Genomic DNA, 17296 nt, shown 5'->3' on the forward strand with positions numbered 1-17296 from the left:
ATGAAAAGAGCTCCTGATTGTTGCCAAGAAAAATGGTATGATGCTTGGTTATGTTATTAATCTTGAGAAAATGCTTTAGGGTGAAGAATTATTGTTTCAAATATATGTGAGCACTTTTGAAAAAAAGTAGAAGAGCTGGGAGTAGTAGAAGAGAGGCAACTTTGAAAAGAATAGAGGACTTTTTTTTTTTTTAATTCCAGTCACTTAAAATAAATGTAAATATCTGTTCTTAGTGTAGTGTCTAAGATAAGCTACAGATATTCACTGTTGCCAAGAAGGTGAAGGTGCGGTGAAAACACCACTGGGGGAATTAATTTCAACCTGTTATTCTTCAGCATGTATATTGTTCACAGTATAATTCTATTACCAGATACTATGCTGAAATGGAGCAGGCAGAGCCAATTGGAGTGTGGGGATCTTGAATAGATGCTCACAATAGCACATTCATTTTCAGCCACTATACAATATGCAAATGTATTCACTGTGATTTGTAATTGACCTTAAAACTTACCATCTACATGCCACAATTCCCGTATGGCGAGTACTGTTCTCAGTTTTCCTGCCAGTTTGACAATAAAGCATCTCATCATGACAGTTTCACAAATATAGAATTCAGTCAGCAGTATCTTGAGAATTTTTTCCTTGTTATTTCAGAATTAGCCCTACTTCAGGCTAATAATTACACGGAGCTTGCGACATTCCTTAGCTCAGGATATAGCAATGACTTAATAAATAGAAACAATTCTTTTTTATGGTTTATAGAAATAGAGCCATTTGAGTGGGCAAATGAGATACCTCTGATGCATATCTGATGTACATAGTGTTTGGTCATAGTGGGGCAGAAGTAAACAGAACTCTGTTTCACCGGCTCTTGAGATTCTAGTGAGATGCAGAAAGGGAAAAGGACAGAAAAATCTGTTGCCATAGGCCATGGAGTGATAGTAGAGTTAGTGCCTGAAACAGTCAGTACTGGATGTAAATGCTTCTGGGGAGTGGTAGTGGACTGACTGCCCTAAATTAACCTGGGAAGTTGTTCAAGTGCATGGCCATACCATGGATCCTCTGCAGAATCACAGGCTACGTGGATCAGTGCTAAAGGAGAAGGCTGCAACTCTTTACCTCTGTCCTTCTGTATGTATAGCTAGAGTAGAAGGAACATCATGATGGATTTCATGCTCGGATGCTCCTTCCTATGCTATCCCTAAAATAATTGTTTCAACCCAACAGTACTACTTGGTGTAGTAGAGGAGATGAAATTGGCACCAAACCATGCAGCCAAGACACTCCCTGATCATGGTGAGAGCTGGTGGATCAGCTCAACCATGCAGCTACTGAGTACCACTGTCCTTCTCTGCCTTTTTCCCCCATCACTGAGTACAAACAGTTATTAAGCAACCTGGAGCAATAGGTAGAAGGTACCTTTTAGATAATGTGGGCATTTCCCTGTTTTATGGGGGTCTGACAATGTGGAACTGCCTCTTCTCATTTTTTTGAAGGGAGTGTTTTTCCACTGTCTTTTCTTCACATTTTGAATATTTAATCTGAGAAGTTCTGCTTGACACAGAGAACTTTTTAATGGCCAAGATAAATACTATTCTATTAAGCAAAACTATTCTGTGGAACTATGAAACCAACTCAGCTTACCAGGAGGCTCAGTAAGGGATAATAGGAATAGAGATTTAAATTATCTAAGACACTTGTAAACCGAGATCTAGCCAACATTTCTGGAAAATTAGAAATCAAGAGAATAAGGTCGGCTATCCAAATATTGTTATCCCAGCTATTTAATTTGCTAAGCATACTTGCATTGTGTTTATATTGTATTGTGTATTGTATTTTACAGGGGCTTGGAATATTGTCTCTTAGTAGAAAGGAAGTTGTTAAACAATTGTCCTTTTACGTCTGTCAGCTCAAGGCTATTCAGATTTATTCTAGTGGAAGCTGAATCTTTCAACTATTTCCTCACATTCATCTGTCTTACCCCTCCCATGACAGACACAGAGTCCTCCAAAACAAATCTGAGACTTTCACGAATGACAGGTTACTACATGCAATTGTGAACTCCCCACGATGTACCCAACACAAATAAATAGATTAGATGTTCTCTGATTAAAAGAAACCTTATCAGAAAAATGCTGTTACACATTTCTCTCATGCTAGATACTCTTAGGCACCAAAATGATGATTTATTACACATTTTGAATAGGCTAGTTCATGCCTAATGTAGGACCCACTTGAACATTGTAGTTTTGAAAGTTTGATTCAGGCTGATAATAAATGACTTCATATTCCGTTAATAAGAGATTGTGGGAAAGGGGGAGAGAACAGAGAAGACACAAGCTAATGAAGAGTGAAAATACAGAGACTGAAAAATGAAGGGAAGCAGGTTCATCCATCCTTATTACTTACAGAAAAGTTAAAACAGGATAGGAATAACTGTTGAAATGTAGACCCAAAAAAAATGGTTTCTGGCATCTCTCAGCTCTGCAGAAACATTCCTGATAATTTGTACTTCACACAGGAAATCATAGCCACATATGTCATTTTGAGAAATTCAGACTTCTGAGATTTGAAAAGTTCCTCTATTTTTCCAGCACAATACAGCTACAGTGCTTTAAATTATAAGGGAGTAAATCAAGAATAAAAGACTTGACTTCAGTGAAGTTTGTCTGAATTTACATTCTTGTAATTGAAAGTCTTGTTGGTGAAAAGCCATTAGATGTTACGTGTACTTGTTCCAAAATGCAAGAGGGCTGATCAGTTATCTCCGCAATCCGAGTAATGAGACCATTTCTTGCATTTTTCAGGGAACAAATAATTTGTATGGGTTTTTCTTTCATTTATTTCAAATAACAATGAACAAACACTCTGAAAATGGCAGGAAGGAGAAACAGCAGCAGGGCTCTGGCAAAGGCAACACATTTAGTGGCTCTATTAATAAACTTATCAAGGCTGAAGCACGGGCGCAGGTGCTGGCCCGAGGCAGCGCGGCCCCTTCCCGCCTTAGCAGGCTTTGCCAGGCACGGCGTGGGCTGGGGCTAGATCCTGGCACCCAGCAGGGTCAAGGCCAACCTGCTTTTCAGGGTAGAGAGTTTAGCTGTGTGGGTTTAGCTGGTTCATGCTACCTGGCATGAAGCTCGGAGAACCAGCCACAGCTTGTTTTATTCACTATTATAGAAGTGGTTGGTGAAGTTACTCCAGAGTAATGGGAGGTAAATGAAGCGCAGCCACTTTGGGAAGGGACCAGTGGTTGGCATTGACTCTTTCTCCGTATCAGTAAACACCTGGAAACCATTTGGTGAGGGAATGAAGAAGGTTCAGGCCAGTTCTCACTTTCATTAATTGTTGGGGTTTTGGATTTTTCCCTCTTCTCTTTAGGTGCGAACGCAACAGGCCAAGAGAAACCCTGCTGTCACTGCGGTTTTCTTCTGGATAAGTGTGAAGGCTAAACCAGACATGCTGTACCTAGTGGCAGAGAAGCAGCAGTCTGAAGTTCCAACCTATACAAGAAGGAGAATGACCTGGAATTTGAGTGGTTTCTGCACTGATCCAAGAGTTGGTAAAATGCAGCTTTATGGGGCAGACACTTCCCATGGACCTCTTACACACCCAGATCCAAGAGGTGGATATATCTGTCACACACACTGGAATGCTGCTAACACCCGCATGGCCTGGGAGAAAAATGCAAAGGAAATCCAGAAACGCTGGCCTTGACTCCCTTCCTCACGGTCTGCCCATACCGGTCCCGCCGTGGCTCCCTGCCCTGCTCCCTCCCCGGCCCCCTCAGCCTAACTCCACTGACCAAGAAATAAACATCTGTGGGAGGCTGTGGCATCTCCAGCTGTTGGCTCTGCCCCCCAGCGCCCTCCTGCTGTCCTTCCCTCCCCTTCTGCATCCATGGGGTTTCCCCAGTTTGTAAATCCTTTGGGGCGGCAACTGCTCATCTACGTACGGCACTGACGGACACCATTCTTGGCCTGCCCCAAGGCACAATCAGAATAAATGTGAATAACAACAATAGTGACAAACAACATCAAGATTAGTAATGACAATAATAATTATTATTGTTATTATTATACAGTCTACCAGAATGACTTGGTAATTATTTGCATAATTTGTATATATAATTTGCATAAGCAGAATAAAAGAATGTTCCCATATCCAGAGAAGATCTCAACCATAATGTTTTGTTCCCTGTGTGTGCCAAGGATTCCCACTGGTGTCAGTGGGAGATTTTTTTTCCTTACTTATTCTCAAAACCAATTGCTCTGATGACAGAAATCAGTGGGAGTCCCAATAACATGGGGCTTCATCCAGTGGGATGCTGAAGGTGCTTTGCTACCTTTATCTCCAATTAAGCTCTTCGCAGATGAAAGTACTCAGCACTTTTCAGAGGCTTCTCATGACATGCCGGATTGAGCCCCTCAAGACAGCTGTCTTTGGGCTCTGACTATGCAAAGCTGAGCGGAGATGGTTTTTTTCTTCTTCATTTTAATTGTCTATTTACAAAACAGATTCCAGCAGCTCAAGAGCATTTGTGGCCTAATGGAGAAAGCCGCAGTGGGTGGCTTTTTGGCTCTCAAAGAGTGAAAGACTCATCAGTGGCAGAGGGAAGAAAGCATAGATTGTGCACACGAGGCAGGGCAGGGAGTGCAGGGGAGGCAAAGGCGACTTACAGAGGTGTTTGCAGAGTGCTCTTCCAAGGAGCCTGGCGGTGCCTCCAAGCTGCCAGGCTCAGGAGGACAAACACTGTACTTCAATTTTGGGCAGAGAATAGACTCTGAGAGGCACCAGATGTCTACAGCAGTGTGTGTTGTCATTTCAAGGGTGTAGTTTCTTGGGCTCCTTGCACATTTTCTTGGTTCAGAAGCTCTTGCAGGCTGCACCTGGGTCTCCGTGTGAGGGGCGCAGCCCCCGGCACATGACATTGGGGTACTTTGTTCCAAAGGCAGTGTGAAATTTAAGTTAGAAGGATGTTGAGGGCTGCAATATGAAAAGCTGACATTGCATGTGATGGCAGGGCAGAAACTTCAGGTTGCCACAGAAGAACCCTTCCAGGCTTAGGATTTGCGGTTTCATGCTGTACTAAATTCTCATATGTTGAGATAGTTTGACTTTTCTTGCAGACAAACAAGAGTCCGTCTGAGAACTTAAAGACCGTAATGCAAACTCTCCAATGCCCAGAATGCTCAGGGCTCCTCTCCACCCCTCCGTCAGCCCTCCCCGGGCTGGGAGCGGGGCTCTGCACAGGCGCTCACTGCCGGCGCTGCCCCACTGCTCTGCATTACCCTCCTCCTGCCGGGGAGCCCAGCGCAGCCAGATGAACGCACTGTGTAAACCCTCTTCATCTGTCTCCATACCAGCCGGGTTAGATTATACTGCAGGCAAAGGCATGTTTTCAATGTTTACTTTCTTGTCGAGTAGTCAGCACTCCCTTTTGCTTCTGGAACTGCTCTGACTCTGTGGCGAGAGCGGTGCGTAACAGAGGACAGGCTGCAATCGCTGCTATCTAAACAAGTTATTAAATATGGGCATGCCAGATCTCACAGAGATCTGGCCTTCCTGCACTTGTTTAACTTAGCAGTGAGCGAGTCAGAGCTTGCTTCCACTACACTCAAATGCGTCTGCATCGAGGTGGGAATTTCAGCTGCTTAAGTCTGAAAACTGACAGAAAAGATAATTCGTTACATGATACTACTTTGTCTTTTGTCTCACTACTTTGTCTTTTGTCTCTGTAAAACTGGCGGACTTACCTTGCGACGACCCTCCACAGACACCTAGAAAAGTTATTTCAAGTTAATGATCTGTGACCATTAAGAAAAACATAGTGACCTTTCTGACCATAAACCCAGATCTACTTATTGTGCCTGTATTTTGTGTTTATTTTATGGCCACAGTAAGGATGATTTTGGGTTGTTTTTTTTTTCATGCTGGCAAAACATTTAACCCAGTTATTCAGCCACCTCAATAATCTCTTTTCTTAACTACTATCCCTCATAAACCAGCAACCCTACCCACTGTCGGCTGCAGGGTTAGGCTGATTTTCACAAAAGCCACATTACTACCCCCGCCCTCACAACTCCTTTCCTTGGGGAACATCTGTCGTGTACCTTAAACCATTTGTTCCACCCCTGATGTTAGTTTTGAATATTGACCGATGATGTGGGAGGGAAGATGTTTCTGAATCGTTATTCACAATCTTTAGATAACAAAATGTGCCCAGGAGAAGTGTTTTACTTGTAAGTTCAAAATACTGATTCAGCTTTAGTGGAATACAAAGGTAAGTAACCTGTAGACTAACTATGGGAAAACAAGAAATCCTTAAAGATTTTCCCCATTTCTCATGTTATGTATGTTCTCATATACACAGAGATTATTCCCAAAGCCATATCTTTTTCTTTTTCTGGTAACTGAAAAAATAACTTAGTGCCTCTAAGTCAGAAAATAATCTGTTCCCCAAGTTTTTCTCAAAATAAATCTCCATGTTTCTGCTGCTCTCCTGGTAATAGCTTCATCTTCCAGAGTTCATTTTCTCTTCACTGTATTGCTATTTCCAGATTACCAAAACTGATGCCAAAACTGACTCATAATAGATGCCCACACAACATTGTTTTTGCATTATACAGCATAGAATTAGGGGTGTGATTACATTATTAGATTTTAGATGTTATAGAAGTATCTGTATTTGAGGAATCAGTTTGGAGGAGGGGGGGAAGGCAGCCTTTGTGTCCTATATTGAAAGACTAATCCTTAGGGCTTGATTTTGTGTGTAACCTTGTTTTTTTGCACCTGCACAAAACTAAAGGCATTTACATGTCTAGCTATTATACCTGATTGCTGGCTAATTATGCTTGTGAGAAGGGAGATGGGGGAGGGAGTTTTATTTGGTGTTTTAGATAAACTGAGATATTTCCCATATAAAAACCTTCACAATAAGAGACTTCTGGCAGGGAAGTGAGAGGTATGGCATATGAATACCATTATAAATACCATTTTCTAGCCATGGCATCTCAACATAAGTGAAAACATGTTAAATATTCTCCCAGCCAAATTTCGAAGCAAATTAGTCTTGATTATTTTTTCTTCAAATGTTCACTGAGGGCTGGAAAAGAAAACACATATACGTTTCAATACCAAAGGTATAGCAGGTTATTTTGTTCATGGCTTTGTTGAGCAGGAGTGTCTGCTCTAGGACTGTGCTGTTCTAAAACTCCTTGTCCTCACTCGAAACAACAATGCGTGGAGTACAGATGATTTGCTGTCCTCAACATTGTAAATCACAGCTCTATCAAAGACACTTACTAGTGGGAGAGGAAGAGGGAAGATAGAAGAGAAAAGTTTTTATTACAGCTCCTGTATTTTTCTTCCTGTAGAGAGGATAAGAAAAAGGAAGAAACAAGAAAGAAATTTTATCTTTGTTAGGTAACGGAGTGCACATCCATGAGAGCTGACCAAATGCTCCCAAATATGCTCATTTTGTCTGGCATTATGTAGAAGACATTTTCAGGGGTGCCAGGTTACTAAGTCCTCAAATCCATTTACTGTGGCCTGGAACAGTTGTTGATTTCCATTTCAATAGTTATTAGGGTTTTTTCTTTAGTCATCAGCAAAGCTTGAAATAAATACATTTTATTAGAGTTGGCAAGTCTGAGAACAGATGTGAGATCTCCCATAATCTAAAGGCAGGGAACCCATGGGAGAGCAGTGTTCAGGATGAGGGCTGTTTTCTTCCAGGAAGCATTTGCTGTGGAAATTCTCAAAACGTGTGAGGTCTGCACACATTTCAGTTGTGCAAAAGGAGAATTGAAAGGTATTTTACCCAGTTTGGGTGCTTGCTGTTTTATTCTGTTAATACACAGTGAGCTATAATACATTCAGTCATGATATATTTCTTTGCACTTGTTTGTGACACCTAGCCCAGATTGCACAGACATTTTACAGTATTAGACCCCAAAACCCAGACCCATAAATCACAGAGAACATCTGTTATTCCCTTGTGGGAAGGGTCTTAAAAAAGTGTCTTCTGAGCATCTCTGTTGTATGTCATTTATTACAAGTGGGCCCTCAGCCTGGAACAAAAGAGACCTCCTACATCCTCTTCCCCAGGCAGCAATTAACTGACCTCATCTTCCCGCCCCCTTCATCAGCCCCCACAATCAATTATCCCAATCAGCCCTTCTGAAGAAGAAAACTGGGCAAACAGGTGGACCATTATTCTAAATAGTTTTGGGCACTTAGCAAAAAAGTTCAGTACAACGGGGTACTTATGCAACAGTGGCTGCAATTGTAGAGAAACTGATTTGTATAAGGGCATAGGATTGCAAAGATCATTACAATATTTTCCATATTTTTTTTCCTACAGACGTGTTTGTATACACGTGCCTGTGTGTGAAATAAAATTTCATAGATCTTTTGAGGTAATGGATAGAGCTTATCCAAGTAGTAGTAATTCTATACACCTGTTTCTGGCCTCTCAAAAAAAGAATCTCTTGGTAGGATCACATAGCTCCTAATTATTGTCAGAATAAGAATGTGTGCATAGAGGCTGACATCAGCCCACGGGGTTAAACAGTAATATGGTAGAGGGCAGCAGAACATGGTTAAGTGCAGCAGAAGTGCTTTTGATCCCTGGATAGTCATGGGCCACAGTGATGACTACGTTAACTGTCCATCATTCAGGTGGGAGAAGAAATTAAGCTCCTCCCTGGAAGAAGACAGCTGAAACAATAGATGCTACTGTCCAAATCACTGTCCTTGGGGCAGGCCTTGACTAAAGGAGAAGAAGGGGAGATTTCCTGAATGGGAAATAAACATTGCTTTGATTATGTGAGTACGGAAGGAGAAGACAGACAGAAAGTAGCCTAGAGAAAACAGGAAGATCACTGACTGTGTGGTCTTGGGAGAAAGCAAAAAGAGAAACAAAGTCCTTTGGACATGTAACTGGCAGTACCCGAGTCTGAACTTCTGGACAAGAGAGCATTTATATTTGTCTTAGGAAAAATGAAAAAAATGAAAAAAGTTGCCTCCTTTCATCAGGGCTATCACAACAGAAGTATTACTGAGGTCTAAAGTACTAAGCAAAATACATGATAGATGCATGAATTAAAATGCTAAAGAATATTCTCTAGATATTAATTAGAGAAACCACTCCCATATATTTTATGTGTTTCCTTTCTCTTTTCTATGCAATTTTCAGCTTACAATTAATTTAAGCCATATGAAACTGCTGTATCAGTAGAGCTGCATAGGGGTATAAGAGTTTGTGTACATGTGATGAGCAGAAAACTGGTACCACAGTGAGTATAGTGTGCACATACACATCTTTGATTCATACCATGGATTGTGCCTCAGATCTCTGAGAACTAATGCAAAAATAATAAGTGTCCAGCTTTGCAGCATTTTCCAGACAGTCAATCTTTTAGTAAAGTAGCAAGTTTACCGACTGCATCCTTCTTGGCTGGCTTAAATGACTTCAATATTCAAAATGTCCTTTCTCAGCTTCCAGTGTGAAATATGGGAAATCAGAAAGTAGCTGTTTCTAATTTGATTGTTTCAAAGTCCATTCTGAAGTCTGTACCCCACCAAATCAATGGCAAAACTCCAACAGACTTAAGCAAAGCCAAGATTTTATCGATGATCTGGAATAAAGGAGTGATTTTTCTGGGCTTTCACAATAAGTATTTTAATCTTTGGCTTATTTATGCACTACAAAAAAATTTAGAGATCTTGGCATTCTTTTATGTGTAGCACTTTGCCATTATACTTAGTATTCTGCCAGTTGACTAGAGATGAGCCCCAAAAGTATATCAAAATGTCAGGGCTGATATTAATGGAGCCTGCAGAACACACTCTGGCTAAGGAAGATGTCACTGTTTTTGTAACTAAAGTCTCAACATACTGGAAATTTTTTACTATGAACAAACCTACCATTGTGCTTTATTTGAACTAAAAATCTAACAGAAATAGGACCCCAAAATTAGAAGTTGTGACCGCAGTTACATGGTCACATTGTACAGTCTTGGTATTTCAAGTTGATTCACTGAAGCTTGCTTAAAGATTTTTTACTGCATTCGTTAAGTTGCATTAGTATTACTCATGCTGTTAGCAATATCAAGTGATCTCCACTTTGCAGAAAACACCCAGCTCTTATTTTCAAAGCACTCAATTACACAGCAGATAAGTATTACTACCCCATTTTATAGACCTGGGAACAAAGCGGGCAAAGCATCCTTCTTCAAGGACACGAGTCCATGTATTTTGTGTTTTAGTCTAGTTCTGCTATGCAGTAGGCCGTACAACTTCCAGCTGGGTGTTGGTGATTAGGTGTTTTTATAGCAAGCTCTTTGTAATTCTTACTTTTTCCTAAGGTAAAGGATTGGTGCATGGCTGTAATGTCTATAAAATGTTAAAGCTGTTAAAACACAGTTTTTGTTGTATGTCATCCAATTTGCAGTTGGGAAATGGTAAAATTTGCTTAAATTGAAAACATATGTTGTGCTGGAAAGTAGGTAATGGAATTGCCACCTTTGCATGTTTGAGTCCTATGCCTTTTCTTCAATTTACACAATAATAAACCTAACTAATGAAGCTATTTTAACCATTATAGATCATTTTATTTGGTGATATAAGAGTCTTCATGCTAGAACTGGACAGGAAACATTTTTCATGTCTTGTAAAAGCTTTCATGATTTCAAAACTGTTCCTGTTCAAAATCAGATGAACCTAGAGGCTACCAAAAATGCAGTGCAAAAGAAGCTCCTCACACACCCCAGCACAGCATAAGAGAAAAGCCAGGTACTCTTTCAGGATGTGGGAGGCTCACCTTAAAGCAGGTGGTACTTTCTGATTTTCACCAGAAATTCCACACTTTATAAATGCTATAAAGATTTTAAGGAAAAAAAAAATATGTTTTCAATGAGTTTGTTTTCCTTGATTAAAAAAAATGTGTTAGAAAATTTCTGTCAAACACCCCTTTATATTTTCAACAAACATACTGTGGCTGAGATACGTCCCCTAAAAGACTTTGGGCTGAGAGATTTTCTTGCTCTCTCCACTCAGAAATTGGAACATTTTTTGATATTTATTTTATGAATCGCAACCAGCCACCTTTAAAGTGTGGATTCAAAATGTTCTGTGAGAAAAGCCTGTGAAAATGTAACACAAGTTCTCCATTGCTGTCCTTACCCTTTCTTCTTGCTCTGCCACTGTCTCACTGTACTTGTTAATTGTTTTTAAAGAGAAGGTTTTGCATTTACCTTCAAATCAATGTGTCATAGGTATTTTATTTTGCTTGGCTGTATTTTAAACTTTTCTTTTAAACCTTCGCTCGTGCCTTCCAGAATTTCTTCCTGTTTTACCTGACTGTTTTCTTCCTGTCATCTTTTCCTCTTTCTTACTATCGCTGATTGTCATTCCCTTTAGGATGGGAAATGGCTGCAGGCCAAAAGTCAGAGAGCAATCTTAAAAAGCTATCAAAGGATGAGTAAAAGATGAGAGTAAATATGATAGTGTTGTCTTCTGAAAGCATAATGACAACACCTACCTGCTTCGCCTGGCTATAGACAAAGGAATCTTTGGGAGTGTTAGAAGGACAAAATTGTGTGCTCTATTCAGTCAGACACATAGCTAATTCTGAGTGGTCATGAACTAAATTATGTCTGATAAATACAAAAATATTCCTTGAAATTTTATATAGATAAAAACACTATTGCCACCATGGAAGGCCTCAAGCTTTGATGGAGAATTTACTTTGAATATGAAATAATGGCAGGAAGAAGAAATTAATTTATATTCCTCCCCCCCATCTACTTAACACCACCAAGGGTGGCAACATCTTTGATGTCATGAGCTAGCAAAGTAGTGCAGCATCTATCCCCTGAAACTCCCGTGCTACTTCAACTGGTAGTTGTATATTGCTTTGTATTCTCTCTGAGTTCTACAAGAAAGCATCTCTTGACCATAAATAAAGTAAAGTCAAATAATATTCTCATAATCCAGCAGTAATGACCACATTTGAATTTCCTTGAAGTTGACTTGATGTTTATTGCCTAATTTTCTGGTCCAGAACTTTGGGCTGGTCAAAGAACATAACATTAACAAAACCCCACACTGAACCATTGTCCTTTCTCATTATTTGAGCTGCTTTCCAAAGACTGCTGCTACCAGTAAGGATGGGACAGACACCAGGCACATGAAGGAAATACTATGAACTTTGATGCATGTCTGTAATTCTTGGTTCTTCAGCTGCAGGAAGACAAGAACTGGTGAGAAGACCTGACAAATATAAAGGCATGGATAAGCTTATAGAAATTTATTTTTTCACAAAATAATTTTTCACCTATAATGCTAAAATCTTTACATTGTTGAGCAAATATTATGACAGGGAACATTTGAAGTACATGAGTAATCACCTTCTCTCATTGCCCAAGAGTTTAAACAAGCCTCTATTAAAGCGAACCCATTTGTTGAACAAAAATTGCTTCATTATCTTTTTCTGCATTGTTCTCATTTTATTGTTATCATGGTTATTGCCACTATAATTAGTCCCATTGCTTCTGCTGTTGTGCCACAGTCATGATAAAAATCAGATGCTCTTTAAGAATTCCTGTTGTAAGAAGAAAACTTGCAATTCAACCTCAGAAGGTCCCCTTTCTCCTTCTGCTGAGCTTTTATTCCCATATATATTTCAGATCCATATCTCAAGGACACCCCTGCCCTTTAACAGCCAAATGTCACAGCCTTAGCAACTAAGGTTAAAACTGACAGATCACACTGTAGAAGAATATTGGTGTATCATGCATCTCTGTATCATATATCTTCAAGTAAAATACTATTGATGCTTGCGCCATGCCATGTTCCGTGTTATACATTTGTGCACTGCCTAAACCACTGGATTTCTAATCTACAGTTAAGACATCTGGATGACAACAACAACACAGTAACACTCTTGCACCATTTTTAATGTTCCAATGCCTGACATATTCCTTTTAAAGTCACCAAGCAGTATATTAAAATTTGTTTGGGCAACTGTTGGAGTGCGAAGTGTACAGCTGATATACTTTACTAACCAAAAAATTGCACTGCGGATCTGCCTCTTCCAGATGTAACTCATTACAATTTGCTTTTCCATATAGGATCTGGTGAGGCAGAAATAACCATACAAAAGTATTAGCCTCTAACAATGTCTGTGGAACAAACCAGTGCCTTAACACGCTCATGCTTACCTTGAGAGGCCAATATAGGGATCTAGTACTGTTATGAGCTGAATAGAGTTAGTCTTTTCATAAATGTACATCAGAACTGTATTCACCATGTTGGGGAACATTTTGACGTGACCTCATGCTGGAAGCAGCTGCTTGATTAGAGTGATTTCTGGAAGAAGTTTGTCTGTGTTCTGCTTCAATACATTCCTTATTTTTTTCATCATTATGCTAGAGGTGTGCTTCAGCTGCAAAGACCAGATCTGTATTCAAACTTCTTCAAAGTTGGGGAGCGTTTGATGTCTAAGGGCAAATGAAGGTTCTGCACAAAATAAGGTTGCAGGAAAAGGCACGTAGCAATTACTGTGAGATGCAGGATGAGAGTTCCTTCAAAAACATTGATGCTCTTGTTCTCTACTTTGTTTATGGCTCTAGGGATAAGTTTCAAGAGGCAAAAGAGTGGAAATAGGCCAGGATATGTCTCTGTTGGGCAGTCTGCTGTCCCAGATGTTCTTCCAGAGCTCTTTGTTTATATATGCCCACGTATGATTTTCTGCCACAGTTAAAAAAAAATATTCCCAGAGAAAGTAAATATTCTCATAGTCTCTGGAGGCAAAATCAATGCAGTGCATCAGACTGTGGCTTTGAAGTCCCAGTGCAGGCTGGAGAATGAGCTTGAAGCAGAATTGTTACACAAACTGGATGAGAGGTGAAACATCCGTGAATCCTGCTGGCTACAACTCTTGCTGCTGACACTGAAGGAGAGTGGCAGGTTCATGGCAAGATGTGGCGGTACTGACTGGAGAGGGCCTGGGGAGGCTGTGCAGAGCCCTTAGCAGCTGGAAGGAGCCCTGGGAAAGAGGAAGAAATCCTAAAGGGAATACCAAGACAGGCACGAACAAGATAACAAAGGATGCAGGATACTATGTACTACTAGATAAATCTCACTGTGATTCTGGCTTTATCTGTCTGTTAATTAACATCCCTGGCATGTGCAAACTTATCTGCTTTTATTTGGTTTCATATTAGCAACATAAGGAACCTGGGCAGCTCATCCATATTTTCCCTTGTTAGCACTATTTGTTATCAAAGAAGTGTTGAGGTTGGAACAGACCTCTGGAAGTCATCTAGTCCAACCCCCCTGCTCAAGCAAGGCCACCTATAGCCACTTGCTCAGGACCATGTTCAGTTGACTTTTGAGTATCTCCATGGATGGAGACTCCACAGTATCTCTGGGCAACCTATGCCAGTGCTAAGTCACGCTCACAGTGAAAAAGTGTTTCCTGATGTTCAGAGGGAACATTCTGTGTTTCAGTTTGTGTCTGTTGCATCTGGTCCTGCCACTGTGCACCACCGAAAAATGCTTTTTTCTGTCCCATCAGTTATTTATATATATTAATAAGACCCCCTCTTGCCTTGTCCTCCCCAGGTTAAACAATCCCATCTCCCTCAGCCTTTCCTCAGAGGAGAGAAGTTCCAGCCTCTTAACAATCCTAGTGGCTCTTCTTTCTCTCAAATATGTTAATGTCTCTCTTATACTAGGGAGCCCAGAACTGGACACAGTACTGCAGCTATAGAATCGTAGAATCGTAGAATCGTCTAGGTTGGAAGGGACCTTTAAGATCACTGAGTCCAACCATCAACCTAACACTGCCAAAACCACCACTAAACCAAGTCTCTAAGCACCACATCTACCTGTCTTTTAAATACCTCCAGGGATGGTGATACAATCATGTCCCTGGGCAGCCTGTTTCAATGCTTGATAACTGTTTCGGTGAAGAACTTTTTCTTAATATCCAATCTAAACCTCCCCTGGTGTAACTTAGGGCTGTTTCCTCTTGTCCTATCATTTGTTACTTGGGAGAAGAGACCGACCCCCACCTGGCTACAGTCCCCTTTCAGGTAGTTGTAGAGAGCGATAAGGTCTCCCCTCAGCCTCTTTTTCTTCTTCTAAACAACCCCAGTTCCCTCAGCCGCTCCTCATAAGACTTGTGGTCCAGACCCCTCACCAGCTCTGTTGCCCTTCTCTGTATACGCTCCAGAATCTCAATGTCTTTCTTGTGCTGAGAGCCCAAAACTGAACAAAGTGTTTGAGGTGGGACCTTACTAGTGCTGAGTACAGGCCTTGGTACTATGGCCTCACCAGTATTGAATAAAGAGGAAGGATCTTTCCTCAACCTGCTGGCCACACTTTGTCTAATGCAGCCCAGGATACTATTAGCTGCCTTTGCTGCAGGGGTACATTGCTGGCTCATGCTGTCTTGCTGGTTGTTATGCTAAAGACTCATTTCAGACATGCACTCCATCACTCACTTCTTACTAGCCACCAGCTAGACCACATCACAAGGCATTGCCACCTGATTGCTCAGCAGAATCTCTGTTCCCCAGAAAGTTCCCCTGACATTTGTGGAGAACGTGCTCAGCTCTGCCACGCTGACAGGCACGGCAGAAAGTGTTGCCTTTGCCAGGATTTGAGCTCAGGGCCTAGTCTGTGCTTCCTCATGGGGTTGTTTGGACCTCCTGGGTTGTGCACAGAGAGCCCCACTTTGCACCACCTGCTCATCCAGGCCCCAGGTATGGCAGAGCAGAACAGCTTCCTCTCTTTGTGGTAAGGAGGATTGTGAAGATCCTTATTTTATGCACAAGCTGGCTCACAGGTTTTGTGTATGATTTGCACATTAGTCATGCTCTTTAAGTAGTGGTACCTGAGAATGGGATTAGCTGCAGTACTCCATCAAAAGCACAGAGCTCTAAAATGGTTCCACATGGCACAGCATAGCCCCAAGTGACAAAGCATGCATTATTTTCCTCTCCCAGAGTGTCTGGAACAAGCCATACTGAATGATGTGTCACACATTAAGAACAACTTTATTTTTATCCTGATGGAATTCCAGGAAGCTAACTCCAGTGCCCTCACGCTGACTGAAAACGTGTGACATGTCCTGCTACAGGCGGGACAAGGCAAGTATGTAAAAGGGACATCTAATTAGTTGTTCCAGAAGGATCTGGAGTGTTGTTACACAAATGGCATGTTTCTGACAGGTTTAAAGGTGTTTAATGATTTATAACACTAGAAAAATTTTGATATATTCAGTCTAGAAAGGCTGTGAAGTTTATGAGACAGATCATTTTAAGTTTTTTAGTGAGGCTTATTGGAATTTAAACTAAATTCAAGAGAAGACCATGTTACAGGTCATCTTAGCCTTTAAACAAACTCCTGTTGTTGGAGTAGGACAACATCTCCAAGTTAAAATCATTTCAGTTGCATCTTTCAGTCCTGCAAAAAAAGTGGAAATCAACATCTTAAATATGACGGTACAGTTGTTGTAATTCATGTTTTAGAATAATTGCAATTTATTATCTATGTGCAGTGCAACACCTACGCAAGCTTACTCAGTGATCAGAGCCCCATTATTCTCAGTGTGCTACAGTTAGATCTTGTTCTGTCTGCGTGCGTCAGACAAAATGTGTTTACGTTTGAGAAATTTACACAGTGTATTAAGGTGAATGCTAAGATACATCGTTCTTCTGACCAACAACTTTTGGAACTGCCTTAGTGAATTCTGCTGTTGTACCTCTTAGGTTTCCAGCTACATGTGTTTATTGCAAGTCTTTCTTGAAATACAGGATTTCTAATTGTGCCTAGCAGCCCAATTTGAGTGCCAATCAGATCCTCAAAACATGTGACTCAGGAGAGATTTCTCCCAGTGTACCTGAACTATCAGATATTCCTGGGGTGGTGAGGGGAACTGAGAGGGAACCAGGCAAAGCAGAGTTTGGAAATGAAAATCAACCCAATGGTCAAAAGCTTTTTCCATACTTCTAAAATCATTCAATCTGGAAAGTTGCTCCAACCAGACAAATAAGATGTTATACCACACTATTTTCTTGTCTTTTTGAAAGCAGCTAATAGAAACAGTTAGGGTTCTTAAAACAAAATTTAGGTATGCAAATTTTCATACAGAGGGAGGCATCTTAGGTGTGTGATACAAAACAGTGTAATTACACCAAAACATTTCAGACATTTAAATGTCGGGACTAGGACTTGCTAAAAGCAGTTAATAATGTAATAATGTTTTCTGAAGGGAAAAAAAAAA

Source organism: Charadrius vociferus, unplaced genomic scaffold (assembly GCF_000708025.1).
Source record: "Charadrius vociferus isolate BGI_N301 unplaced genomic scaffold, ASM70802v2 scaffold61, whole genome shotgun sequence".
Lineage (NCBI taxonomy): Eukaryota > Metazoa > Chordata > Aves > Charadriiformes > Charadriidae > Charadrius > Charadrius vociferus.